General features: G+C 47.2%; 2 long non-coding RNA genes across 3 annotated transcripts in view; one reads left to right on the plus strand and one right to left on the minus strand.

The window, feature by feature from the left end:
- LOC110435583 overlaps positions 1 to 13,569 on the minus strand; it is a 14,310-nt gene extending 741 nt beyond the window's left edge. Inside the window, exon 1 of the long non-coding RNA XR_002453347.1 lies at positions 13,399 to 13,569. This is a non-coding gene — a long non-coding RNA (uncharacterized LOC110435583). The remainder of the gene's footprint in view (positions 1 to 13,398) is intronic.
- Positions 1 to 13,997, plus strand: part of LOC110435581 — a 17,461-nt gene extending 3,464 nt beyond the window's left edge. For both annotated transcript variants that reach the window (XR_002453344.1, XR_002453345.1), the window contains exon 3: positions 13,984 to 13,997. This is a non-coding gene — a long non-coding RNA (uncharacterized LOC110435581). The remainder of the gene's footprint in view (positions 1 to 13,983) is intronic.

Raw genomic sequence — 27,500 nt, forward strand, 5'->3', positions numbered from 1 at the left:
TATAAATAGTTAAACCTTTCTTATTTAGCATCCATTTAATTCTCATTAACCTATTAACTAGATTAGCACCTGTACTAAGCAATCACTTGATTAATATCAATCAATAATAACCATATCAGGTTTATTAAGGCCGTGATCATCATCATCATCATCATAGAACCATTAAGTTATTAGTGAATGCTACGTTTGCCGCTGCTCTGTCAAGTTCTCACTATCCGGGAGAGACGGCGATTCGAATCGATTCCTATCCAGCTGGAGGGGTATTCCTAGCACTCACCCAAGCATCCCCCGTCGGAGAGCCAACGGGTCACCTTTGGTACGACTCAGGAATCGCGGTTCCGATCAGCGCCGCACTCCCAGGGCTACCACTCTGCCAGGGAGGTCAGGAATTTTAACTCACCTGCCTTTGGACTTACGCCAATGGTCCCCCGCACACCGCACTTCCTCCGGTAGTGCGCACTTTATACTTGCCGGTCTTCCGGCCTGAGTCATATTACTCGGCTTCGCAGTCGGAACGAGTTATCCGGCCAACTAAGTGTTAGGCATGCGTTCAACATGACAAGAGGACGTACAACGATCGGTCCTTAATTGACACAGACGGGGATAGATCCACACCCAAGACCTCCATGCCTTGTTGTTTCACTATCATCATCCCGCCCGGTCTCCTTTCATATTATTAACACATGGTTCTTTTCCACGATAGCAAATATAGCCAACCGTGATCTGGAATCCACCTATATCCTGCAGGTGACAGGAAATCACCTGGCTTCTACCGAGCTAAGCATGGCTAAGCAGAGACGTGATCCTAACTAATTAGGATTGAGGTTATATATATACTGGACAAGGAAGGGTATATATATGCAGCAAGGGTTTCATCCAACTCCTATACTTAATGCAACAATACATATATAACAAATATATACTCATTCACTTTCAAAAAGTAGGAGGCTTATAATGCTCCGGGGCTTGCCTGGAATGTGACACCGAGTCAGATTAGTTAGCTTGCTCCGTCTTGGTGACATCTAAGATCATAACACTTGCTTAATCATTCCATCTTCGGGATGATCCACCATCACGTCCTTCACGTGGCTCATCTAGCGTACCTAAATGAGATGCAAGATGCAAGTGCATGAACATACAGAAGTGCAATAGACAAAGCATCACACACAAGAAGCATGGCAAGAGCATGGTTACACTAAACACACTTAAGCACATCTCATTGCTCAACTTAATGATCACACAACCAACATGCTAAGCCAACAAGGAATGCAACACTAAACATATTAGACATGGCATCCATGTTTCACCGGGTCTCAAGTAAATTAACTTGGCCATTACCAAAGACATGAGTCATACATAGCAATATACCAAGCAACAGCAATACAAGGAATGTACCATTTTTAGGACTGTTAACAACAGCTGAGAAAATAAATCATAACTGGAGTTACACAACTCCAAAAGACATGCATTAAGACATTCTGGAAAGCTTAAGAAATTATCTGCATTTTATATTTAGACATCAAAGCACGATTCTCAACCTAAACTGGTCGAAATTATAAAGTTCCAGAATCTGTCCCTGACAAACAGAGAGCAGCCATTTCTGGAATCAAACTTGGAACAGACATAACTCACAAACCACAAGGCCAAATACTACCAAATTTTAACAGCAGCTAGATAGGTGAATTATCTACAACTTTGCTATAAACAAGATTCCCAGAAAACACCATTTACATATTGTAATCCAAACAGTTCCACAAACTGTCCAGAAACAATCAATTGCAAACAATTAATTATTAACTTATGTTTCAAACATGCATTGAGCAAAACCATTGTTACCAACAGTTTGCACATATCTAAAGAACACCAGAAAACATAGTGGTCATTACCCAATAAATTTATTTAATGCATTTCTTAATTTATTTGGATAATAAGGTGAATTAAAGAACATATAACAAAAGTGCTCCATAAATTCCACCAAAATTACAGTAGCTTCTAAACACTATCCATAGCCCACTGTATCAATTTAACTGCATTTGAATAAGCATAGAAACATCTATGAAAAAGACAAATTGCTATTGCAATTAACCATGTGAGAATAAGATAAATGCACAAATCATATTTTCTTCAAACACATGGCCATATCATACATAAACATGATACAACAGTATCATAGGATTGTATTGGAACAACATTTTCCATTTTTACATTTTTATTTATAATTATAAACCATTTATCAAGATCCATAAAGACATCTCTGTCCAAAATATGGACAGAATCTATTATGTCATATTAAACAGCCATAACTTGAGTTTCATATGCCCATAAATTATGGTTATGTACTTTCTAGAAAGCTTACTAAATTGTGAACAACTTTGTTATTAACATATAGAGCTGAATCTAGAACTAACAAGGTCTTACATAACAAACAATGCATCCCTGTCTGGGTTTAGACAGAAAATGAAACAGTAATTTAAACCACTATAACTAGACATATGCTTAACCAAAAATTATGCTATTTAGCTTGATGGAAAGCTTATGAAAAGTACTACAACTCATATATTTTCATCCAGGCATGATTCACAACCTAACTGAGCCAAACAATATAAACATGCAGATCCACTCAGAATAGGAGCAAAGCAACACAGAGCATTTGTTATTTTTATAACTCTTAATCTATCAAGCCTAAATTCGCCAAACTTTTTCCAGACATCAAATATAATATGGAAAGCTTGTCACAATATTTTCACGTTTATTTTAGCAATAATACAGTGGTTATGAAAAAGACAAATATAGCAAGCAATTAAAACCGAACTGCATAAATCAATTTTTACAGTTAAAACATCAAACACAAACATGTCATATTATAGATCTACTGCATAGAGAATTTTACAAGAATTCCAAAAAGTCCACATTTGCTATTTTACGACTTTTCTACGAATTTCTATGCATTTCCAAAGTTTAACCACGAAATCTGCAAAAACAAAACAACAAGGAAAACACTTTTGCCTCGGGAACCCTGGATCTTCCAAGAATCACGCCACAGCCCACAAATACTATTCATATGAGTCTTGGCTTCGCATCTGGAACCCTGAGTTGTTTCATATTCTAACATGAGGTCCTTTCTTCTCCTGTTACGAACAACCGAACCGGGAGATGAAGGAGGATTCCGGCCGGCCGACGGTTGCTGCAAGGGAAGGCATGGCCACGCCCTGGCCATGTCCTTGCGGTCGAAGCAGCAGCACAGAGGGGCGCAGCAGCATCTGCAGTTGGGCAGCAAGGGCACAGAGCAGAGCGCCGGCAGCCATGGTGGCTCCGCTCTGGAGGCGCTGGGGGTGGAGAGAGCGAGCCAGGGGTGGAGAGGGGTGAGGAAGGCGCTGGCGTGTGTGTCCACTTCGACAGCCGGGCGTGGGGAGGGCTCTGGGCGAGCAGCAGAGGAGGAGGGGGCGCACTCGGGCATGGATGCCACGCAGCCGCGACGTGTACGCCCGTTGAGACATTTCACCGAACACGTGTCGAGCAGCAAAGTGGCTTAGGTGGGACGCGGTTTGGGCCGGTTCTGGACCGAATTTGGTCATGGACCAAAAACGAAGTTTGCTCTACTCTTGACACTCTCCAACTTTGATTAAGGTGCCATGGTCATTAAAGTTACAGATTAGAAGATAATTTGATGCCAATCTATGAGTGTCAATGAATTGATAGTGATTAGCAAAACTCGAAATTGATGACCAAAACAAAGTCAAACTGGTGTCATCTTTTGGTATGCTCTTGCCCACAAAATATACTCCAACTTTTATTAAGGGGTCAACTCAAGTTGTTTAACAAAATTTGGAGAATGCGGAATGCCAACGTGACGAACTGAAATTCCAGACTTAGAAATTCGAAATGCTGGAATTTACAGCAGATTCAAAATTGTGCCTATTATTTGACAGGCTTAGAAGATGATTCAGACTTGGGCACTTTAACAAAGTTTGTAGCATAAAAACTATACTACAACTTTTATTAAAGGACCTTGTACTATTTCTGCCTGGTCAGTAAGATACAAAGCTCCCAACTAGGATACCCGAAACTGAGCACCTTGAGGACAGCCAAATTTCTGGGGTTCCAAAACAGCACTGCATTGAATCTTGTGAGCTTAATTTGACTAGGATAGGTACCAAACTAGCTCTTGACCATTAAATAAAGTTTGTTCTACAGAAGCAAAACTATAACTTTTATTTAAGGTCAATCCTCATAACTGGTACCAAAGTCAAACTTTCACTTTGGTCAAAGTATCAACTTGATAAAGCTCAAACTAGGATTTTAGAGCAAATAAAGCATTTTCTTGGCACAAGCTCAATATGAACCCTTCATGACCTTTGTTGTAGAGTTCATTTAGAATCACTTGGTCAAGATTGCAAGGTTAGGTTAGTAACCCAAGGTTCCGTTCACTGAATAAGGTCATTCCAACAAGCATGTAACTTATCCTTTCATTTGACCTTTTGAATCCAAACTTCATGAAACTTTTTGAGTGATCAACCTAGGTAGAGATGGAGGTGATACATGTGAAAGAAGCACCATCAACACCCACAAGCTCTATTATGCAGGATCCTCAAGCATTCACTTGTCGCAACATCAAAGTATGTTTCATACTATCATATATGAACAATTGATGCTTATGCTCATGAAATGTGAGTGCCAAAATGCAAGACAAACACCTGGGGTGTTACAGCCCTCCCCCCTTAAAAAGAATCTCGTCCCGAGATTCGGTGCGAAAGACTTTCAAGGGAAGAGAAACAATGTCATGCATTTCCCAACCTCATCGATAGCATTCGAACATCAGAGATGCTAAGTTGGACCAAAAGTTTTCTGATACTTACTTTTCATATAAGCTTTGGTCTGAAGATGAAGCATTGTTACTTTGGGAGGAATCCAACAAAGCACTATTTTGTGCACTTTGTTCTCAAAGTATGAAGGGTGGTTCAGAGCATAAGCAGAGCTACGTGTATCATCAGTCTCTTTAATGAAACTAATGCAAGCCATAAGAACCTTGCACCAAGTCAGAAGCTTCTAAGGGTTGCTCGTTATAGAGGTTCCAGGCTCGGTCACAACATTTGAAAAGTAGTCTTCTACCAAAATGATTGGAGTACAACTTTCCAAGCATGCAGTTCTCTTTCTCTGATGACAAAAATTGTACTTACCAGCCTGGTTAAGAGAACGATGAATGTGATAGCTGACTTTGTGGATTCAACACATTCCATGATCACTTACTTCAAGGGAATCCTTGTATGCAAACAACAAAAGTTATTTGGGTTGTTCATTAAACGATCATTATCATTGCAAGGATAGTGAAATACTGTCACTTGTCTACCATCTCTTGCAGTCTGTTAGTTTTTTGTGTCAGTGACTTGTTCTTCAAAGGTTAACCTCTAGTTGACTTTAGAAGAATGGCCTATGACATCTGGTTGGATATAGGGAAATGTTGATATGATATGGTGAGATTATCAAGGAAAGGTCACAAGAAAACATTTCATTGGTATAGTTCAATAATGGATCAGGACTAGAAACCTCGATACCAGCGCGTGCCGAGCAGCACATCCTTGTGTCGGCCGCCCACAAGAGGCTCTCGGCTTCGTCGCGGCACCGTTAGCTACTGCTCATGACACCATTATTAATCATACACTCAATGAAAAATTTCATGTGGCACAAAAGTTGGTTGTATGAACAAGCATTGTGCAAAGGAGGGATAGCAAAGCAAAGGTAGTCACAAGGTTTGGAGTCAACATGGAAGTGACCTACAGATCCAAAACACAACACAAGAGAACATATATTACTTGTCGAAGACAACTGATCATGGATCTTGCTTTAATTTCCACAAAAACACTGTGTTAACCAAGATAGTTACCAGATAGATGATTAACATGAGATCAGGACTCATAACATTTAAGATTAGGGAGAGTTGGTGGTTAAACAAACGAGATTCAAGAGATCAAGCTGATACTTAGATTAGGGCTTCATCGACACAACAACAACATGATCTTCATGAAAAGATTATGAGGCTCATGCAACAACAGATAAGCATTGCACTAGATCCACTATAGGACAAGGAACCAAGTGGTCTGAGAGGATTCTTGGGGTAAGGTTTTCGCACATAGAAGGAAGACACCCAAGACATAAGCCAGCATGTGAGAACATAGATGAAATTATCTCCAGCAACCAATACTATAATCAAAGGTGGTAGATAGTAAACAGAACATGATGGGAATGTGTTGTTATCCTTTACTGAGTAGGTGCATACTCTTCTCCAGTCGAGAAGATAAATCTCACTTATGTCCAAAAAGGCCAGCCATCTCAAACATGTGCATCATGTTGACGGATGGCACAAATTGACCAAAACATAAGCAAGCCATCGAGATAGATCAAAGGGTAACCCAGTTAATTGGGCAGCAAGCACAAGAGCTGAAGAATGTTCTTTAGAAAGATACTCACTAAGATGATTGCAGTTAGGATACAACATGAATATGGTGTACCCCACTAACTGTGAGCATACCTCGTTCTACATGCACGTGTGCATGTGGTTCAAGGCTTTAGGGAATAATGACATTGATGCATAACCAGTGTAGTAAGTTGCATGATTAAGAATGATTGGCATCATGATATGAGATTCATGATTTGACAGATAACCATTATGCAACCCAACATCTGGTTCTTAGGACAAGGATCGTGATACGAGATTGTACCACAAAGTTGGTAGATATGATCATGTCTTTAGGAACAGGATGATTTTTTTTTAGTAGCAAAGCGTCGAAAAGAATTTGGGCAAAGCTCAAACCAGGACATATCATGGGCAAAAGTTGATATTCAAGAGAACCCAACGAGGTTTGGTTAGGTACAGATGCATAAGCTCATGTGTTCTAAGCAAGAAGGTGTCCTTGAGGGAACTTATGAGATAAGCACAATGATAAGGCTTGATGACAACTCCTGGTCTCACCGAGGACAAGAGGTTAGACAACTTGTGCTGCAACCACACCTAGAAAGCAAGGCAACCACACATAAAAAGAACTACTGTGTAGGTAACTAAAAGGAAGAACCTAACACCAACCATAGCTACTCAAGCAACATACAGCAAGGCATTTTATCTAATTTTACACAAGCAAAGTGACATCATATTAATTCACAAGTTACTTATTGTTAGAACAAGGGTGACAAGAGCAAAGTTATGCATAGGGCAATCAATCATGATGATGCATGCTTCGTCCTATTCGTCCTCACAAAATTACCAGCCTAAGGTGGTAATCACGTTCTATATCGATGGCATAATACGCACACTCTCGATATAAAGCTAGTCATTAGCTACAAACAATCTACGCATTCGTGGTTAGCGTACCTGCAGAAAATTTCATTTCAGCCCAACCCAACAATGATATAAGTGCATGAAATGAAATACTAGACTATAGGTTGAAAGCTAGATGCTTCCATATATATATATCCCAATATATATATTTCAGCATCAAACTACCCGAAATGAGATACGCCTATCCATACATAGCGACATGTATATATGGCCGTACCACTAACCCACAATTAAGTACCTTCATATATACATGTGTGTAACATGTAAATATTCCAGTAACCAAAACTAGCTCTCCCCTAGACCGACGGTTGGACGATCATGCTCTCACAACTCACACTTACCTGAGCGTAGGTGCAACGTTGCAAAATTTAAATCTATCAACATATATGGCTAATTCATATATGAGGGCTATCTCCACCATTTGACCACAGGGTAGCATAGTGCGGTCATTATACATACATACCTTGGCCTGGGCGTAGATGTAAATTGATCCATACATTACCACTCAAGTGAATGGCATCCATACAATAGCACGCCGTATGGACGACGAAATAAAAATTGCAGTAAGTAAATCCCCCCATAGTTAGTACTTAACTAAGCCACCTAAAGGTCCTTAGTTGGGCATAGAGGAATGACCACTGGCATACTTAGATTAAAAGTTTAGATTTGAACACACCTATATATAGATATAAGTTGTCAAAACTGATTTTTATAAGGAAAAGCTTTGTTTCAAATACACATGTGACATGTTTACTGTTGAACCTTGCTCCGATGCCAGCAGTCACGGAACCGTCCAAATTATAAGAGCACAAGTACAAAAACAATCACCGAAGCGATCAATTTATCATACTTGAGCCCATATAACTCCGGTAGTCCAACAAAATCACGAGGGATTTCAAACCAACCAACATACAAGCCAAGATCGTAGTGATTCAACATAACAAGTCACACGTTACATACATTTCGCAAGTAGTTCAAATACATCAGAGTTCGATAAGGTTATTACAACTCAGGTTTACAAATAGCGGAAGCAAAGTAATTTGAAACCAATATCACTTTTATTTCAAATACATGCCAGTACCATGGTCCATTCCAACAAAAGCATCATAGATGAGGTAAGTAGAAAGGATCATGCCCATGATCTTACTCCTTCCCTATAGCAGGAGTCATCCAAATCTTGCAGTAGCTATGATACATCCCAACCTGCAACAAGTGGGAATAAACCCTGAGTACGAGAATGTACTCAGCTAGACTTACCCGTCATAAACCAGAAATAAATGACACCAAGGAGTATGCAAGGCTGATATATAAGTGGAGCTTGTTGGACAACATTTTGCATAAAAATCTTAAGTATAAATAGTTAAACCTTTCTTATTTAGCATCCATTTAATTCTCATTAACCTATTAACTAGATTAGCACCTGTACTAAGCAATCACTTGATTAATATCAATCAATAATAACCATATCAGTTTTATTAAGGCCGTGATCATCATCATCATCATCATCATAGAACCATTAAGTTATTAGTGAATGCTACGTTTGCCGCTGCTCTGTCAAGTTCTCACTATCCGGGAGAGACGGCGATTCGAATCGATTCCTATCCAGCTGGAGGGGTATTCCTAGCACTCACCCAAGCATCCTCCGTCGGAGAGCCAACGGGTCACCTTTGGTATGACTCAGGAATCGCGGTTCCGATCAGCGCCGCACTCCCAGGGCTACCACTCTGCCAGGGAGGTCAGGAATTTTAACTCACCTGCCTTTGGACTTACGCCAATGGTCCCCCGCACACCGCACTTCCTCCGGTAGTGCGCACTTTATACTTGCCGGTCTTCCGGCCTGAGTCATATTACTCGGCTTCGCGGTCGGAACGAGTTATCCGGCCAACTAAGTGTTAGGCATGCGTTCAACATGACAAGAGGACGTACAACGATCGGTCCTTAATTGACACAGACGGGGATAGATCCACACCCAAGACCTCCATGCCTTGTTGTTTCACTATCATCATCCCGCCTGGTCTCCTTTCATATTATTAACACATGGTTCTTTTCCACGATAGCAAATATAGCCAACCGTGATCTGGAATCCACCTATATCCTGCAGGTGACAGGAAATCACCTGGCTTCTACCGAGCTAAGCATGGCTAAGCAGAGACGTGATCCTAACTAATTAGGATTCAGGTTATATATATACTGGCCAAGTAAGGGTATATATATGCAGCAAGGGTTTCATCCAACTCCTATACTTAATGCAACAATACATATATAACAAATATATACTCATTCACTTTCAAAAAGTAGGAGGCTTATAATGCTCCGGGGCTTGCCTGGAATGTGACACCGAGTCAGATTAGTTAGCTTGCTCCGTCTTGGTGACATCTAAGATCATAACACTTGCTTAATCATTCCATCTTCGGGATGATCCACCATCACGTCCTTCACGTGGCTCATCTAGCGTACCTAAATGAGATGCAAGATGCAAGTGCATGAACATACAGAAGTGCAATAGACAAAGCATCACACACAAGAAGCATGGCAAGAGCATGGTTACACTAAACACACTTAAGCACATCTCATTGCTCAACTTAATGATCACACAACCATCATGCTAAGCCAACAAGGAATGCAACACTAAACATATTAGACATGGCATACATGTTTCACCGGGTCTCAAGTAAATTAACTTGGCCATTACCAAAGACATGAGTCATACATAGCAATATACCAAGCAACAGCAATACAAGGAATGTACCATTTTTAGGACTGTTAACAACAGCTGAGAAAATAAATCATAACTGAAGTTACACAACTCCAAAAGACATGCATTAAGACATTCTGGAAAGCTTAAGAAATTATCTGCATTTTATATTTAGACATCAAAGCACGATTCTCAACCTAAACTGGTCGAAATTATAAAGTTCCAGAATCTGTCCCTGACAAACAGAGAGCAGCCATTTCTGGAATCAAACTTGGAACAGACATAACTCACAAACCACAAGGCCAAATACTACCAAATTTTAACAGCAGCTAGATAGGTGAATTATCTACAACTTTGCTATAAACAAGATTCCCAGAAAACATCATTTACATATTGTAATCCAAACAGTTCCACAAACTGTCCAGAAACAATCAATTGCAAACAATTAATTATTAACTTATGTTTCAAACATGCATTGAGCAAAACCATTGTTACCAACAGTTTGCACATATCTAAAGAACACCAGAAAACATAGTGGTCATTACCCAATAAATTTATTTAATGCATTTCTTAATTTATTTGGATAATAAGGTGAATTAAAGAACATATAACAAAAGTGCTCAATAAATTCCACCAAAATTACAGTAGCTTCTAAACACTATCCATAGCCCACTGTATCAATTTCACTGCATTTGAATAAGCATAGCAACATCTATGAAAAAGACAAATTGCTATTGCAATTAACCATGTGAGAATAAGATAAATGCACAAATCATATTTTCTTCAAACACATGGCCATATCATACATAAACATGATACAACAGTATCATAGGATTGTATTGGAACAACATTTTCCATTTAAACATTTTTATTTATAATTATAAACCATTTATCAAGATCCATAAAGACATCTCTGTCCAAAATATGGACAGAATCTATCATGTCACATTAAACAGCCATAACTTGAGTTTCATATGCCCATAAATTATGGTTATGTACTTTCTAGAAAGCTTACTAAATTGTGAACAACTTTGTTATTAACATATAGAGCTGAATCTAGCACTAACAAGGTCTTACATAACAAACAATGCATCCCTGTCTGGGTTTAGACAGAAAATGAAACAGTAATTTAAACCACTATAACTAGACATATGCTTAACCAAAAATTATGCTATTTAGCTTGATGGAAAGCTTATGAAAATTACTACAACTCATATATTTTCATCCAGGCATGATTCACAACCTAACTGAGCCAAACAATATAAACATGCAGATCCACTCAGAATAGGAGCAAAGCAACACAGAGCATTTGTTATTTTATAACTCTTAATCTATCAAGCCTAAATTCACCAAACTTTTTCCAGACATCAAATATAATATGAAAAGCTTGTCACAATATTTTCACATTTATTTTGGCAATAATACAGTGGTTATGAAAAAGACAAATATAGCAAGCAATTAAAACCGAACTGCATAAATCAATTTTTACCGTTAAAACATCAAACACAAACTTGTCATATTATAGATCTACTGCATAGAGAATTTCACAGGGATTCCAAAAAGTCCACATTTGTTATTTTACGACTTTTCTACGAATTTCTATGCATTTCCAAAGTTTAACCACGAAATGTGCAAAAACAAAACAACAAGGAAAACACTTTTGCCTCGGGAACCCTGGATCTTCCAAGAATCAGGCCACAGCCCACAAATACTATTCATATGAGTCTTGGCTTCGCATCTGGAACCCTGAGTTGTTTCATATTCTAACCCGAGGTCCTTTCTTCTCCATGTTACGAACAGAGACCGAACCGGGAGATGAAGGAGGACTCCGGCCGGCCGACGGTTGCTGCAAGGGAAGGCATGGCCACGCCCTGGCCATGTCCTTGCGGTCGAAGCAGCAGCACAGAGGGGCGCAGCAGCATCTGCAGTTGGGCAGCAAGGGCACAGAGCAGAGCGCCGGCAGCCATGGTGGCTCCGCTCTGGAGGCGCTGGGGGTGGAGAGAGCGAGCCAGGGGTGGAGAGGGGTGAGGAAGGCGCGGGCGTGTGTGTCCACTTCGACAACCGGGCATGGGGAGGGCTCTGGGCGAGCAGCAGAGGAGGAGGGGGCGCACTCGGGCATGGATGCCACGCAGCCGCGACGTGTACGCCCGTTGAGACATTTCACCGAACACGTGTCGAGCGGCAAAGTGGCTTAGGTGGGACGCGGTTTGGGCCGGTTCTGGACCGAATTTGGTCATGGACCAAAAACGAAGTTTGCTCTACTCTTGACACTCTCCAACTTTGATTAAGGTGCCATGGTCATTAGAGTTACAGATTAGAAGATAATTTGATGCCAATCTATGAGTGTCAATGAATTGATAGTGATTAGCAAAACTCGAAATTGATGACCAAAACAAAGTCAAACTGGTGTCATCTTTTGGTATGCTCTTGCCCACAAAATATACTCCAACTTTTATTAAGGGGTCAACTCAAGTTGTTTAACAAAATTTGGAGAATGCGGAATGCCAACGTGACGAACTGAAATTCCAGACTTAGAAATTCGAAATGCTGGAATTTACAGCAGATTCAAAATTGTGCCTATTATTTGACAGGCTTAGATGATGATTCAGACTTGGGCACTTTAACAAAGTTTGTAGCATAAAAACTATGCTACAACTTTTAATAAAGGACCTTGTACTATTTCTGCCTGGTCAGTAAGATACAAAGCTCCCAACTAGGATACCCGAAACTGAGCACCTTGAGGACAGCCAAATTTCTGGGGTTCCAAAACAGCACTGCATTGAATCTTGTGAGCTTAATTTGACTAGGATAGGTACCAAACTAGCTCTTGACCATTAAATAAAGTTTGTTCTACAGAAGCAAAACTATAACTTTTATTTAAGGTCAATCCTCATAACTGGTACCAAAGTCAAACTTTCACTTTGGTCAAAGTATCAACTTGATAAAGCTCAAACTAGGATTTTAGAGCAAATAAAGCATTTTCTTGGCACAAGCTCAATATGAACCCTTCATGACCTTTGTTGTAGAGTTCATTTAGAATCACTTGGTCAAGATTGCAAGGTTAGGTTAGTAACCCAAGGTTCCGTTCACCGAATAAGGTCATTCCAACAAGCATGTAACTTATCCTTTCATTTGACCTTTTGAATCCAAACTTCATGAAACTTTTTGAGTGATCAACCTAGGTAGAGATGGAGGTGATACATGTGAAAGAAGCACCATCAACACCCACAAGCTCTATTATGCAGGATCCTCAAGCATTCACTTGTCGCAACATCAAAGTATGTTTCATACTATCATATATGAACAATTGATGCTTATGCTCATGAAATGTGAGTGCCAAAATGCAAGACAAACACCTGGGGTGTTACAGAACCGTAAGCCGGGTTACGGTGCCAAACTGCGCGCTAACATAGAACCCACAAAGGGTGTTGGTCGATTAAGACAGCAGGACAGTGGTCATGGAAGTCGAAATCCGCTAAGGAGTGTGTAACAACTCACCTGCCGAATTAACTAGCCCCGAAAATGGATGGCGCTAAGGCGCGCGACCCACACCTAGCCATCTGGGCGAGCGCCATGCCCCGATGAGTTGGAGGGCGCGGCGGCCGCTGCAAAACCCGAGGCGTGAGCCTGGGCGGAGCGACCGTCGGTGCAGATCTTGGTGGTAGTAGCAAATATTCAAATGAGAACTTTGAAGGCCGAAGAGGAGAAAGGTTCCATGTGAACGGCACTTGCACATGGGTAAGCCGATCCTAAGGGACGGGGTAACCCCGGCAGACAGCGCGATCTTGCGTGTTGCCCGCAAGGGAATCGGGTTAAGATTTCCCGAGCCGGGACGTGGCGGTTGATGGCGACGTTAGGAAGTCCAGAGACGCTGGTGGGGGCCTCGGGAAGAGTTATCTTTTCTACTTAACGGCCTGCCAACCCTAGAATCGGTTCAGCCGGAGGTAGGGTCCAGCAGTCGGAAGAGCACCGCACGTCGCGCGGTGTCCAGTGCGCCCCCGGCAGCCCTTGAAAATCCGGAGGACCGAGTACTGTCCACGCCCGGTCGTACTCATAACCGCATCAGGTCTCTAAGGTGAACAGTCTCTGGCCAATGGAACAATGTAGGCAAGGGAAGTCGGCAAAACGGATCCGTAACTTTGGGAAAAGGATTGGCTCTGAGCGTTGGGCTCGGTGGTCCCGGCCCCAAACCCGTTGGCTGCAGGCGGACTGCTCGAGCTGCTCACGTGGCGAGAGCGGGCCACCGCGTTCCGGCCGAGGGACGGACCGGCAACGGTTCCTTCGGGGGCCTTCCCCGGGCGTCGAACAACCGACTCAGAACTGGTACGGACAAGGGGAATCTGACTGTTTAATTAAAACAAAGCATTGCGATGGTCCCCACAGATGCTGACGCAATGTGATTTCTGCCCAGTGCTCTGAATGTCAAAGTGAAGAAATTCAACCAAGCGCGGGTAAACGGCGGGAGTAACTATGACTCTCTTAAGGTAGCCAAATGCCTCGTCATCTAATTAGTGACGTGCATGAATGGATTAACGAGATTCCCACTGTCCCTGTCTACTATCTAGTGAAACCATAACTAAGGGAACGGGTTTGGCGGAATCAGCGGGGAAAGAAGACCCTGTTGAGCTTGAATCTAGTTTGACTTTGTGAAATGACTTGAAAGGTGTAGGATAAGTGGGAGCCCTCGGGCGCAAGTGAAATACCACTACTTTTAATGTTATTTTACTTATTCCGTGGGTCGGAAGCGGGGCATCGCCCCTCCTTTTGGCTCTAACGCCCGGCCTTGCCGAGCCGATCCGGGCGGAAGACATTGTCAGGTGGGGAGTTTGGCTGGGGCAGCACATCTGTTAAAAGATAACGCAGGTGTCCTAAGATGAGCTCAATGAGAATAGAAATCTCGTGTGGAACAAAAGGGTAAAAGCTCATTTGATTCTGATTTCCAGTACGAATATGAACCGTGACAGCGTGGCCTATCGATCCTTTAGACCTTCAGAGTTTGAAGCTAGAGGTGTCAGAAAAGTTACCACAGGGATAACTGGCTTGTGGCAACCAAGCGTTCATAGCGACGTTGCTTTTTGATCCTTCGATGTCGGCTCTTCCTATCATTGTGAAGCAGAATTCACCAAGTGTTGGATTGTTCACCCACCAATAGGGAACGTGAGCTGGGTTTAGACCGTCCTGGGATAGGTTAGTTTTACCCTACTGATGACCGTGCCGTGATAGTAATTCAACCTAGTATGAGAGGAACCGTTGATTCACAAAATTGGTCATCGTGCTTGGTTGAAAAGCCAGTGGCGCGAAGCTACCGTGTGCCGGATTATGACTGAACGCCTCTAAGTTAGAATCCATGCTAGCAACCGGAACCTGTGCCCGCCACTCGTCCCGACCCACATTAGGGCGTTCGCGCCCCAAGGGCCCGTGCCATTGGCTCAGCCTGCTCGGCCGACGCGCCGTAGCCGGCCGCCTCGAAGCTCCCTTCTTAACGAGCGGCGGGCTGAATCGATTGCAGACGACTTAAAACGTGACGGGGCATTGTAATTGGTAGAGTGGCCTTGCTACCACGATCCACTGAGATCCAGCCCCACGTCGCATGGATTCGTCCCTCCCCCTCCAAAATTGACTTGAATGACTCAGGCTCAGACCTCGCATAATCACAGACGACTCTATCGAATGACTCATGTCCACTATATAAGGCTTCAGTGCCCAAAGATGGCTAAGTCCCAGGAAACTTGACTTTCGTCCACGTGACGAATATAGTGTCCGAGGTCAAAAACAGCAGTTCGGCAAGGCGTGAGTGCCCAGAATTCGTGGCGCGCGCACGTGGTCTGTGCGCTGCCGAATTCCCGGGAAACCCGACTTTCGTTCACGTGACGAATATAGTGGCAGAGGGCAAAAAGAGAAGTTCGGCATGGCGAGAGTGCCCAGAATTCATTGCACGCGCACGTGGTCTGTGCGCTGCCGAATTCTCGGGAAACCCGACTTTCGTTCACGTGATGAATATAGTGTCCGGGGTCAAAAACAGCAGTTCGGCAAGGCGTGAGTGCCTAGAATTCGTGGCGTGCGCACGTGGTCTGTGCGCTGCCGAATTCCCGGGAAACCCGACTTTCGTTCACGTGACGAATATAGTGGCAGAGGGCAAACACAGAAGTTCGACATGGTGAGAGTGCCAGAATTCATTGCACGCGCACGTGGTCTGTGCGCTGCCGAATTCCCGGGAAACCCGACTTTCGTTCACTTGACGAATATAGTGTGTCGACGAAAGCTGGTCGGCAGTCTACCTTGGGGTATACCCACGGTAGTAGTTTATCGGTAGACGGTGCGCAAACTACGAACTCGATGGTGACGCAAGACACGGACAAGCTTTTTATCCAGGTTCGGCCGCCGAGTTGGCGTAATACCTACGTCCTGCGTCTGGTTGTATTGATTTGTGTTGAGAGAATATGATGTATCCTAGGGGGGTCCCTTGCCCCTCCTTATATAGTCTGGAGGGCAGGGTTACAGATCTGAAACTAATCCTAGTCGGTTACAATTGCCATGGATAATTCGATATCAATTCCTATTCTAACCGACTAGAATCCTACTTGATCTCCACATCCTGTTTCCTTGCGCGAAACTCCAGGCTGTCGGATCAAGACTTGAACTCGTCTCGTAATGGGCCAAGCCTCCTGGCCCAAGTCTAGCCGTAAGGGTATAGGAGTTTATACCCCCACAGCTAGTCCCCGAGCACCATGTATTGTGATGTAACACGCCATCTTGAACTTCTTCGATCAGTGAAGCTTCACGTCTTCAATAAGCAGGAAAATCGCCCAAACAGTTGCAACGGAATTTTGACCGACTCAAAAGACAGTTGATCAACATTGACATCGAAGAAGCAGGTTGTTCGAAGAATGCATGGTGCTCTAAATTAAAAAAGATTTCTTTCCTGGTGAAGTGTGCCCACTTTACTTTTCTGAAAAGTATAGTCTTTCAAAAAAGCAAGCATATTCACCGCAAGGTGAAGTGTGCCCACTTAGTCCCCGAGCCTGGTAGTAGGTGACGTAGGCACGTGGTGCCAGGGTCAAAAGAAAAGTCTGCAAAGAAATTCTGAAACTGAGATGCATCGCCAGATGCATCGTACCGATGTAGTCCCCGAGCTTGTTGGAAGGCGAAGTATGAGCCTTGTAGCAAGGTCTAAAAAATTGAATCTACCAGTCCATCTACAATTGAAATAGACTAATCGACCAGTCCCCGAGCATATAACGCTCGGTGGTCGGTACAGTCCCCGAATTCTCAAATTGGTGGGCTGGTCGACCAGTCCCCGGGCATGTAGTGCTCGGTAGTCGGCACAGTCCCCGAGCACAGCGTAGGGTCCGTTGGACAAGTCCCCAAGCATGATTGGGAATATAAATAATAGTATGACGACCAGTACCCAGGCGCCAAGTGCGCTGCTTAGTATTCTGCGTTGCTATACTGTACGACCAGTCCCCGAGCATCGAGTGCTCGGTGGTCGGTGCAGTCTCTGAAGTTCCGAGCTGATGGACTGGGCGACCAGTCCCCGAGCATCAAGTGCTCGGTGGTCGGTGCAGTCTTTGAAGTTCCGAGCTGATGGACTGAGCGACCAGTCCCCGAGCATCAAGTGCTCGGTGGTCGGTGCAGTCTTTTTGAAGTTCCGAGCTGATGGACTGGGCGACCAGTCCCCGAGCATCAAGTGCTCGGTGGTCGGTGCAGTCCCCGGATTGTTGACTCTCTGGCATATTTGTCTTCTTTTTATTGAAACGACCTTTTCAGTTAAAGTTGACATGACGAGACCTCCTGATGGGTTGTCAGATGGACGCATGAAAAGTTGCGCCTGGCAACTGTACAGCCGCCCTTTGCGTGGTTTGAGAAAAAGGGAACCATCAATTGGTACGAAAACTCCGCCGCATTAATTGTCTATAATCATTATAAACCGAAACGCCGCATCCGCCGCATGGCCCGCCCACTTCCCGAGAATACGGGAAGTGGGAGAGGTGGAGTTGCGGGTTATAAAAGCCTGACAGTTCCGCCTGTACTCCTTACCCTGCCATTGCCCTCAAGCCTTCCATTTTCGCCTCCTTCAATCACCTGCATCTTCGTAACCCAAATCCACTTCTCACCTCCAATGGCGAAGAGCGACGCCAAGAAGAGGGCCGAACTGATGGCCAAGGAGTGGAAGAAGTCCCGCAGCACCACCAAATCCCTCGGTGACCTCGTCGACATGGGACTCCTGCACAGCTCGGAGCTCGGCGGCTGGAGAGCACCGGAAGGAGAAAGCTTCCCCGACCCTCATGCCGGTGAGATCGTCGTGTTCGAAGATTTCGTTAAGAGGGGCTTTGGGGTTCCGGTTCATCCTTTTCTCCAAGGTCTTCTTCTGTATTATGAGATCGGGATTTGCAATCTGCACCCGAACTCAATTCTCCTTATTTCCACGTTTATTCATCTGTGCGAGGCCTATGTTGGCATAGAGCCGCACTTCGATCTTTTTCGTTACCTTTTCTGCTTGAGGAAGAAGGGAGCAGTTGGAGGCTCCAAGGTTGCAGGTGGAGTGTACCTCAACCTTCGTCATGGAATGAAGAATCACTACCTGCACTGTCCATGGAACACTTCCTTGACCGAATGGTATAGGAAGTGGTTCTACGTCAGGGAGGAACCGGGCAGCTCCACGTTCTGCGACGTGGGGTACATTCCCGAGAAGAGGGTGAGCTGGACCGACCGCCCGGAGTTTGACGGTCAAGTGGCGGATCTGATGAAGCTGATCGACTGGTCGCGCCTGGATGGGCTTGGTGTGGTCGGCAACTTCATTTGTCGTCGGGTGATGCCCTGCCAGAAGAGGGTATGCCGGAAGCGTGGACCCGACCAGGATGCGACCGGAGATCTTGGAGAAGGCAGAGGTACAACGGCTGTTGAACGAGCTGTTCAACTTTGCAGACGGAGGCTTCATCCACGGTAGTGATCAGGTGCAAGCCTTCAAGTTAGGCCGACCAGCACCAAAGGTATGTTGCAGAGTATTTTGTTTTAGCATTCGTATATCGTCTGTAGCTGACTCATCTTTGTTGCTTTTGCAGATCGGCGATGTCGACCGGTGCACAGTGTATGTATCACTGGCACCGGGGATGGAGAATCCTGCGGGAGAAGACCTGCCAGAAGACGATGCTGCTAGGTGTACTCATTACACCAGCAGTGAGGAGGAACAAGCCCGCCCCGTCCCGACCACCGAGGAGAGGGTAGCGGGGAAAAGGCCATTGCTGGCAGATCCCTTGCCGACACCGATGTTGCCGGCAGATCCACCGGCGGAGAGCAGCCAAGCGCCGAAGCGTCGTCGGCTCGTGCGGATCGTTGACGACGACGACGACGAGGAGGAGGCTGCACCGTCGTTAGTCCGACGGCCTCGGAGCCGCCCAGATAATGCGCCGGCCGCTACTGATCGAGTGGCCAGCGACCCCCCTGCACCGCAAGTTGTCGAGATGGGGGCGCAGGTGCCGACCGGCCGGGCGAGGAGGAGGTTCACCGCGACCCACCGTCGATCAGACCTGTAAGTGTTCGACTTACGTATTTTGGACTCCTCTTTGCTTTTTTTTTAAATTACACTTTTGTTCCTGTTAGTGCGGCGTCGGATGTCGACCCCGGCCAGGCTGCCAGCTAGGGGACGGGCGAGCCTATCCGCGCTGCTGAAGATACGGCCCCCAGACCACAGAGCAGCCTACAGCTGCAGCCGCGCCTGGGAGCACCGAGGGGCTCCCGACCGCGGCACCGACTACGACAGGCAGCCCGACCTGGGCTGAAGAGGCTCCCCCAGCTGGCTCCACGGAAGAGGAGGGAAGAGCCCCGACCCCTCCTCCTGCCGGGGGGAGTGGAGTCCCCACGCCGCCCCGAGCAGGAACCTCTTCGGCTGCAGGCTCCCCAGGTCTGGTCCGGGGGCCAGTAATGCCTGGGACCACCACCGGGGGTGACGCAGCGCAGGAGGAGGAAACCCGGGCGGCCTCCGATGACGAGGTGGAAGAGATTGAGGGTCGTCCCCGTAATGGCGGCCAACACGTGTATGTGTGGCGCCAACGCGGGGATCACTTTATCGGGCATGAGGAGCTCGCCGAGACCGAGGAGGCCGCCAGGGTGGAGCGCGCGGCCAAGCGCCTTGTCGACGAAGTCAAGGTAAGCGACTTTTTATACTGATGGACATTCTGTGCATTGTCTTGCTTGAACGTCATATGTCTGTTTTGCAGGGCGCGATGAAAACGGCGAAGTACCGGAAACGGTGCTTTGACCAGATAGAAGGCGTCGTGGTCGAGAACAAGGCCCTGGCCACAGAGGTGGACCGGTTGCGGTCGGAGGTTGGGGAGAAGGTGGCCGAGATGAATGCCCAAGAGGAGCATCGTCTCGAGCTTACCCGTCACTTGGCCAACCAGTACCAGCAACGAGAAGGTTAGTCACGCGCTCCGAGCGGCTTCGTGTAGCTGTGCAGTTTGCTTTGCTGACCAGGTTGTCATTCACTTGGACCTGGAGGAGGAGGTGGCGCGCCTCTGACAGGAGAAGGAGCAGCTCAGCCAAGAGCTCGCTGATGCGCTGGAGTCCGGGCGCCGAGCAGGAGAGGAGCTGGGTCGAAAGGACCGGGAGTTATCTGGTAATACTCCCCGCCTTGCTATCTATCGCGTGGCACCCCTTTGTTTTTAATATGCCGATAATAATGTCCTATTTCGCTTGCAGTGCTCAAGGTGAACGCCAAGAGGCACCTGAATGATCTGGTCAAGGACCGGGACTCCTGGAAGGTCAACTGTTGTAGGATCTGGAAAGGAGTGTCCCCGGTCCTAGACCTGATCAGTCCCGAGCTCCCGGAGAGCCAGCCCCACGCGCCACAGTTGACCCCGGTCGAGAAGGCGCAACGGGATTGGGACTGGCTCCAACAGTTCGTGAAGGACGCCGAGGAGTTTGCCAGCGCGCACGTCCTCAGCATGGTGCGCGCCCACTACCCCCTGGTCGACTTGAGCAGGCTGGAGAAGGGGTACCCCAAGGAGGTCGGCCCACAGGAGGCGGACGAGCTTCGGGGTAGTCTGCTGGAATTGTCGTCGACCGTGATCGGCGACATTAATCTGTGCGGAACGGCCACTCCCCCAGACCAGCCGAGTTCAGATAGGTCGGCCAGGGAGTTGTCGGGCGCGTCCGTTGCGGGAGATGGGCGGTCGACGCCTGCGGTCTCGACCAGCCAGGCGCCGGTGGCCCCGACCCCTTCGTCCGGGCAGCAGGGCCAGGCAGGTGATCAGCCCGAGCAGCTAGGCCAATAGAGTAGTCTGTAGGAATAGACTAGTGTCTGCCCGTCAGGGTATTTATTGTAAACTTTGTATGTAAAGTTTGTAATAAAGTTTGCTTTTTTTCATGACTGTTGTTTTGAGCGCTGTATGATTGTCTGAGTGACGTGTCACCGTATTCGACTTGGTAGTCGCTAAGAGCATCCATTGCAGAAGTTTTGCCGAGTTCTGCGTGCAGCAAGGTATAGGCCAAAAAACAGAAAATCTTATTACTGACAATTATAAGATACTTACAAAGGAAAGTTATTAAAACTTTATGGATAAAATCTTCGCAGTTTGTCTATGTGCCAAGTGTTAGGCACGCGTGTTCCATCTGGGTATGCCAATCTGTAGGACGTGGGTCGTGTGACTTCGGTGACCACGAAGGGTCCTTCCCAGGGAGTGGATAGCTTGTGCATTCCCTCCTGACTTGTTTTCCACCTAAGTACCAGGTCGCCGACCACGAAGGAATGGTCCTTGACGTTCCTGTTGTAGTATCGCCTGACTGCCGCGAGATATTTTGCTGTTCGGAGACAAGAATCTAAACGCTTTTCCTCCATGCAATTGATTTCGAGTTCTCTGGCATTGTCGGCGGTCGCCTGGTCGAAGTGTTCAATTCTAGGAGATCCGAAGTGTATGTCAGACGGCAGGACCGCCTCTGAACCGTACACCATGAAGTAGGGAGACACCCCTGTGTTTCGACTGGTCTGAGTTCGGAGGCCCCAGACCACTGCCGTCAATTCTTTCATCCATCGACCCGGTGCTCTGTCGTTTTCGGTGTACAACCTTTTCTTTAGGGCGTCAACGATCATTCCGTTAGCACGTTCAACTTGACCGTTGGCACGTGGATGTGCCACTGACACGTATTTTATGACTATGCCTCTGTCATCGCAGAAGTCCCAAAAAGTTGTGCCAGTAAACTGAGTGCCCAGGTCAGTGATTATGCTGTTCGGGATGCCAAATCTGTGTATGATTTGATTGAGAAACTCCACAGCCTTTTCGGAGGTTGCCTTGACCAGGGGCATGTATTCGATCCACTTAGAGAACTTGTCGATTAACACGAAAACAAACTTGAAATTGCCCGGGGCTGGTTTAAATGGCCCGATCATGTCAAGTCCCCAGCAAGCAAAAGGCCAAGACGACGGGATGGTTTGAATTTCGTGAACAGGTACGTGTGTCCTCTTGGCGAAAAACTGACATCCTTCGCAGTGTCGGACCAGTTTTTCCGCATCGTTCACCGCGGTTGGCCAATAAAAACCTGCTCGGAAGGCTTTTCCAACCAACGTTCTGGATGCAGCATGATTGCCGCAGGATCCAGCGTGTATGTCTTCTAGGAGCTTGATACCATCATCTTGGGGTATGCACTTGAGCAGTACTTCGGAGCTTGCGTTTTTTCGCATGAGTTTGCCGTCGACCAGGATGTAGTTCTTTGATCGTCGAATGAGGCGTTCATTCTCTGCTTTGTCCTGAAGGCCTGTCCCGTCCGATATGTACTTGATGAACGGGGTACGCCAGTCACGCCCACCGGTTGTCGGAGTGGCGTCGTCTATGATCATTGCCTCGGTGGGTTGCTTGTCGACCAGGGGGGAGCCTACGCTTGGCTCGTGGATGTCCTGGACGAAAATACCCCGCGGGATCTGGGCCCGAGATGAGCCTAACTTCGACAACGCATCTGCTGCTTGGTTCTTATCCCGGACCACGTGGATGTACTCTATGCCGTAGAAGTTGGTTTCCCATTTGCGAATTTCTTTGCAGTAGAGATCCATCTTCTCGTGGGTTGCGTCCCACTCCTTGTTGAGCTGGTTGATGACCAAAGCGGAGTCGCCATAGACATAGAGGCGCTTGATTCCCAGCTCAACGGCTAGTCTTATGCCATGCAAGCATGCTTCGTATTCGGCGATGTTGTTTGACGCCGGAAAAAGGATCCGAAGGACGTAACGCAGTTTGTCCTTGTTGGGTGATACGAACAGTATCCCAGCGCCGGCACCGTTGATGTTCAAGGACCCATCAAAGAACATTGACCAGTGGTCTGAGACATCGGGAACGGGAGGCTCATTGAGATCAGTCCATTCAGCAATGAAATCGACCAGGGCCTGAGACTTGACCGTGGTTCGGCTCTGGAACTCCAGGGAAAATGGGCATAATTCCATCGCCCATTTCACGATTCTGCCATTGGCGTCTTTATTGCGCAGGATGTCCCCGAGAGGGAAACTGGTTGTCACCAGGACTCGATGGCCGTCGAAGTAGTGCTTCAGCTTTCTTGACATTATTAGAATGGCGTATATGAGCTTCTGTATTTGTGGATACCTGGCCTTGGACTCGTTTAAGACTTCACTTATGAAGTAAACGGGTCTCTGGACCTTGTAGGCGTGACCTGGTTCATCTCGCTCGACCACTATTGCCGTGGAAACAACCCTGTCGGTTGCAGCAATGTAAAGAAGTAGGTCTTCATTGGGCTGAGGTGCTGTGAGGACAGGTGGTGAAGTGAGGAAGGTCTTAAGCTGAGTGAACGCAGCGTCGGCTTCCTCTGTCCAAGAAAATTTTTCTGACGCTTTCAATAGTTTGAAGAAAGGGAGGCCTTTTTCTCCCAGCCTTGAGATGAAACGACTAAGGGCGGCCATACATCCGGTTAGCTTCTGAATATCCTTGACGTTCTTCGGTGGTCGCATGTCGAGTACGGCTTTGACTTTTGAATGGTTTGGTCGTATGCCGTCGCGACTGACGACGTTGCCGAGCAGTAGACCGGAAGGAATGCCGAAAATGCACTTCTTGGGGTTGAGCTTCCACTTGTACCTATTGAGCGCCTTGAAAGTTCGGTCTAAGTTGTCGATTAGGGTGCTCGCGTCCCTTGTTTTTACGACCACGTCGTCTACATAGGCCTCGACGAGGTCATCGCGAATCTCGTCGTGGAGGCATTGCTGGATGGCCCGTTGATAAGTGGCTCCGGCGTTTTTGAGTCCGAAAGACATGGTCGTGTAGCAGTATGCGCCGTAAGGTGTAATAAAAGACGTTTTGATCTGATCTTCTTCCTTTAGCGAAATCTGGTGATAACCAGAGTAGCAGTCTAGAAAAGAGAGGAGTTCGCATCCGGCCGTTGAGTCGACCACCTCGTCGATGCGAGGGAGACCAAAAGGATCTTTAGGACAGTGTTTATTGAGATCAGTGTAATCAACTCACATTCTCCATTCATTATTCTTTTTGCGTACAAGAACCGGATTGGCGAGCCAATCGGGGTGATACACTTCTTTTATGAATCCGGCTGCTAGAAACCGTGTTATTTCTGTCCTAATAGCCTCCTTTTTGTCACGAGCGAACCGTCGCAGTTTTTGCTTGATTGGTCTTGCGGTCTTCGAGACATTTAAGGAGTGCTCGATTAGGTTTCGTGGGACACCGGGCATGTCTGCGGGTTTCCATGCGAAAACGCTCACGTTGTCCCTTAGAAACCTGACGAGCGCGTCTTCCTATTTTGGATCCAGGTTGGCCCCGATGAGGGCTATCTTCTCGGGGCTGCCTTCGACCAGCTGCACTTCTTTGTACTCCTTGGATTTTGAGTTCTTCCTGGCTGTCTCCTGTTCGGGTAGTCGGAGCTGGTCGGGAGGCAGCTGTGCGGCTTGGTTTGCTGTTTCTGCCATGCGGATTGAGAGGTCGATCGCCTCTGACGGTTAGGACACCCTTCTCCGTGGGCATCTTAAGGACTAGGTATGAGTAGTGCGGGACTGCCATGAACTTTGTCAGCGATGGTCGGCCCAGTATGGCGTGATAGGTCCCGTCGAAATCCGCGACTACGAAGTTGATGAACTCCGTCCGGAAGTGGTCGGGTGTGCCGAATTGGACAGGCAATGTTATCTGTCCGAGAGGCACTGAACTTTGACCTGGCAAAACCCCCCAGAATTGGGCGTCGTAAGGTTTTAGTTGTGCAGGGGATATCTTGAGGGCGGGCAGGCTGTTGCGGAAGAGGATGTCGATGGAGCTTCCCCCGTCCACGAGCACGCGCTCGAATCTGATGCTGTTGATGCAGGGGTCAAGAATCAGGGGGAAACGACCCGGCTCTGGGATAGCGGCCCACTGGTCCTTCCTGCTGAACGAGATTTCCCTGTGGGACCACGTGGGAAATTTCGGGTCTGCGATCAGCCCTTCCGTGCTGTCTATGTTGAGGCAGGCTCTCTTTAACAGCTTTCTTTCTCGCTTGGACTCAGTGGAGACCTTGCCCCCGAAGATGGAGTGGACCACGTCAGTGGGGCTGACGTATTGGTGTCGGGGGTCCCTATCTTGGTCCTCATCCTCATCTTCGTGGTCGTGCCCGTCGCGCTTGTTATTTTTCTTGGCGGAGTCGTCTTGGGCTGCCCGCCGTGTATAGATACTTTTGAGGACGCGACACTCTTCCATGGTATGATTGGACTTTGGATGTAGTTGGCATGGTCCCTTCAACGTTTTGTTGTAGTCTTCTTGGTAGTCCCGTCGTCCATTGGGACGTTTGACCGTATTTACTTCGTGGTCGTAGTCGCGAGGGCGCTTTCCTCTGAAGTCGTCGCGGCTGTCGCGCCGCCGATCCCAACCGTCTCTGTGGTCGCGGTTGTCGGGGCGACGGTGGTTCCTGTTGTCGTAACGACCGCGACCGTCATCTCGCCGGGAAGGCTGGTCGGGACCTCTAGCGTCGTCTCGGATTAGTTTTTCTGCGTCGTCGGCGTCGGCGTAATTTTTGGCCGTGGCAAGGAGTTCCGCCACCGTTGCTGGTCGTTTACGTAACAGCTTGTTCCTCAACGCTTCGTGGAAGCGCAAGCCCTTGATGAAGGCAGAGATGGCCTCATCGTGGGAAATCTTCAGGATTTTGAGGCGCATATCCGAGAATCGTCGGATGTAATCGCGCAGAGGTTCGTTCTTCCTGTCCCTTATCCTTTCAAGGTCATATTTGTTTCCAGGCTGCTCGCATGTGGCGATGAAGTTGTCGATGAAAGCCTGGCGCAGCTCTTCCCAAGAGTCGAAGGAGTCCTCGGGCAAGCCAAGAAGCCACTGATGACCAGCCTGGTCGAGGACTACGGGGAAGTAGTTAGCCATGACGTGCTCATCTCCTGCGGCTGATCGGACGGCGATTTCGTAGAGGGTGATCCAGTTCTCTGGATTTTCCTTGCCGTCGTATTTTTTAAGTTTTTCGAGCTTGAAATTGTGGGGCCACACGACCTGGCGGAGGTGTGAGGAGAACTGTCTTAGACCCCGGGGACCGTGCGTTGCATCGTACTCGATGCGGCGCAGGTTTTCGTGGACTGCTCTCTCTGTGGCGCGCCTGTTGATGCGGTCCCGGGCATCTTTGGGAGGGATGTTGTGGCGGAGATCCCTGTGCTGGTTTACTTCTTGGCCGCGTACGCGGTTCTGCTCGCGGCGACCGTCGGCGTCCCGACCACCATCGTCACGCCGTGAGTCCTTTCGACGGTTGTCGGGAGAGCGGCTGCGGTGACGCCTGCTGGGAGACGGTGAGGCCCGGCTACGATTAGTCTGGTCGGAGGCGGCTTCCGTATAAGAGACGTCCTGGACTCTCTTGAGCAGAGTGGCTGTCTGTCCCATTGCAGCGATCAGGTGTGCTCGGATGCTGGTCCGGACTCCCTGTCACTCGGGGGTATCAGGAAGCCGATCTAGGTTAGCCATGGCGACAGCCACGTTGGCGCTTGGCGTTTTGTAGACTGGCTGGTCCCCGACCATGTCAAAGGCATCGTTGAGATTATTTGGTGGCATTTGTAGACTGGCTGGTCCCCGGCGTTGCGTTGTTCGCGGAGTTGCCTCTGCTCATCTGTTTCTCCATCAACGACCGGTTCGTCGGCGCTGACATTGAACACAATATCTCCTCGTCGGGGGGGAATATCGGGAAACGGGGGAAACCCGGAGGGTGTGAAGGAAAATCCAGGTCGTAGTCCTCGTCTTCGGTGTTTATAACCTCGGTGGGGACGGAACCAGTACTTGAGTTGGTGCTGGAAACCTGGCCGTCCCGTAGTTCTCGGATCGTCACCATGTTGACGTAGTGACGATCGTTCCTTTTCGGCGACCAACCCGCCTTGCTGAAAACGGATTGGGTGTGCTGTGAGTAATCAGAGGCCGAGTTGTTCAGGCCGCAAGTATAATCTTCCTTCTTGAGCTTGACGGATCGTCCTGAGGGTGTTGAGGTTATCGTCAGAGACGTTCCCAGCCGTTCGTGTGTGGCGACACGAGT

The sequence above is a fragment of the Sorghum bicolor genome, chromosome 5, assembly GCF_000003195.3.
Source record: "Sorghum bicolor cultivar BTx623 chromosome 5, Sorghum_bicolor_NCBIv3, whole genome shotgun sequence".
NCBI lineage: Eukaryota > Viridiplantae > Streptophyta > Magnoliopsida > Poales > Poaceae > Sorghum > Sorghum bicolor.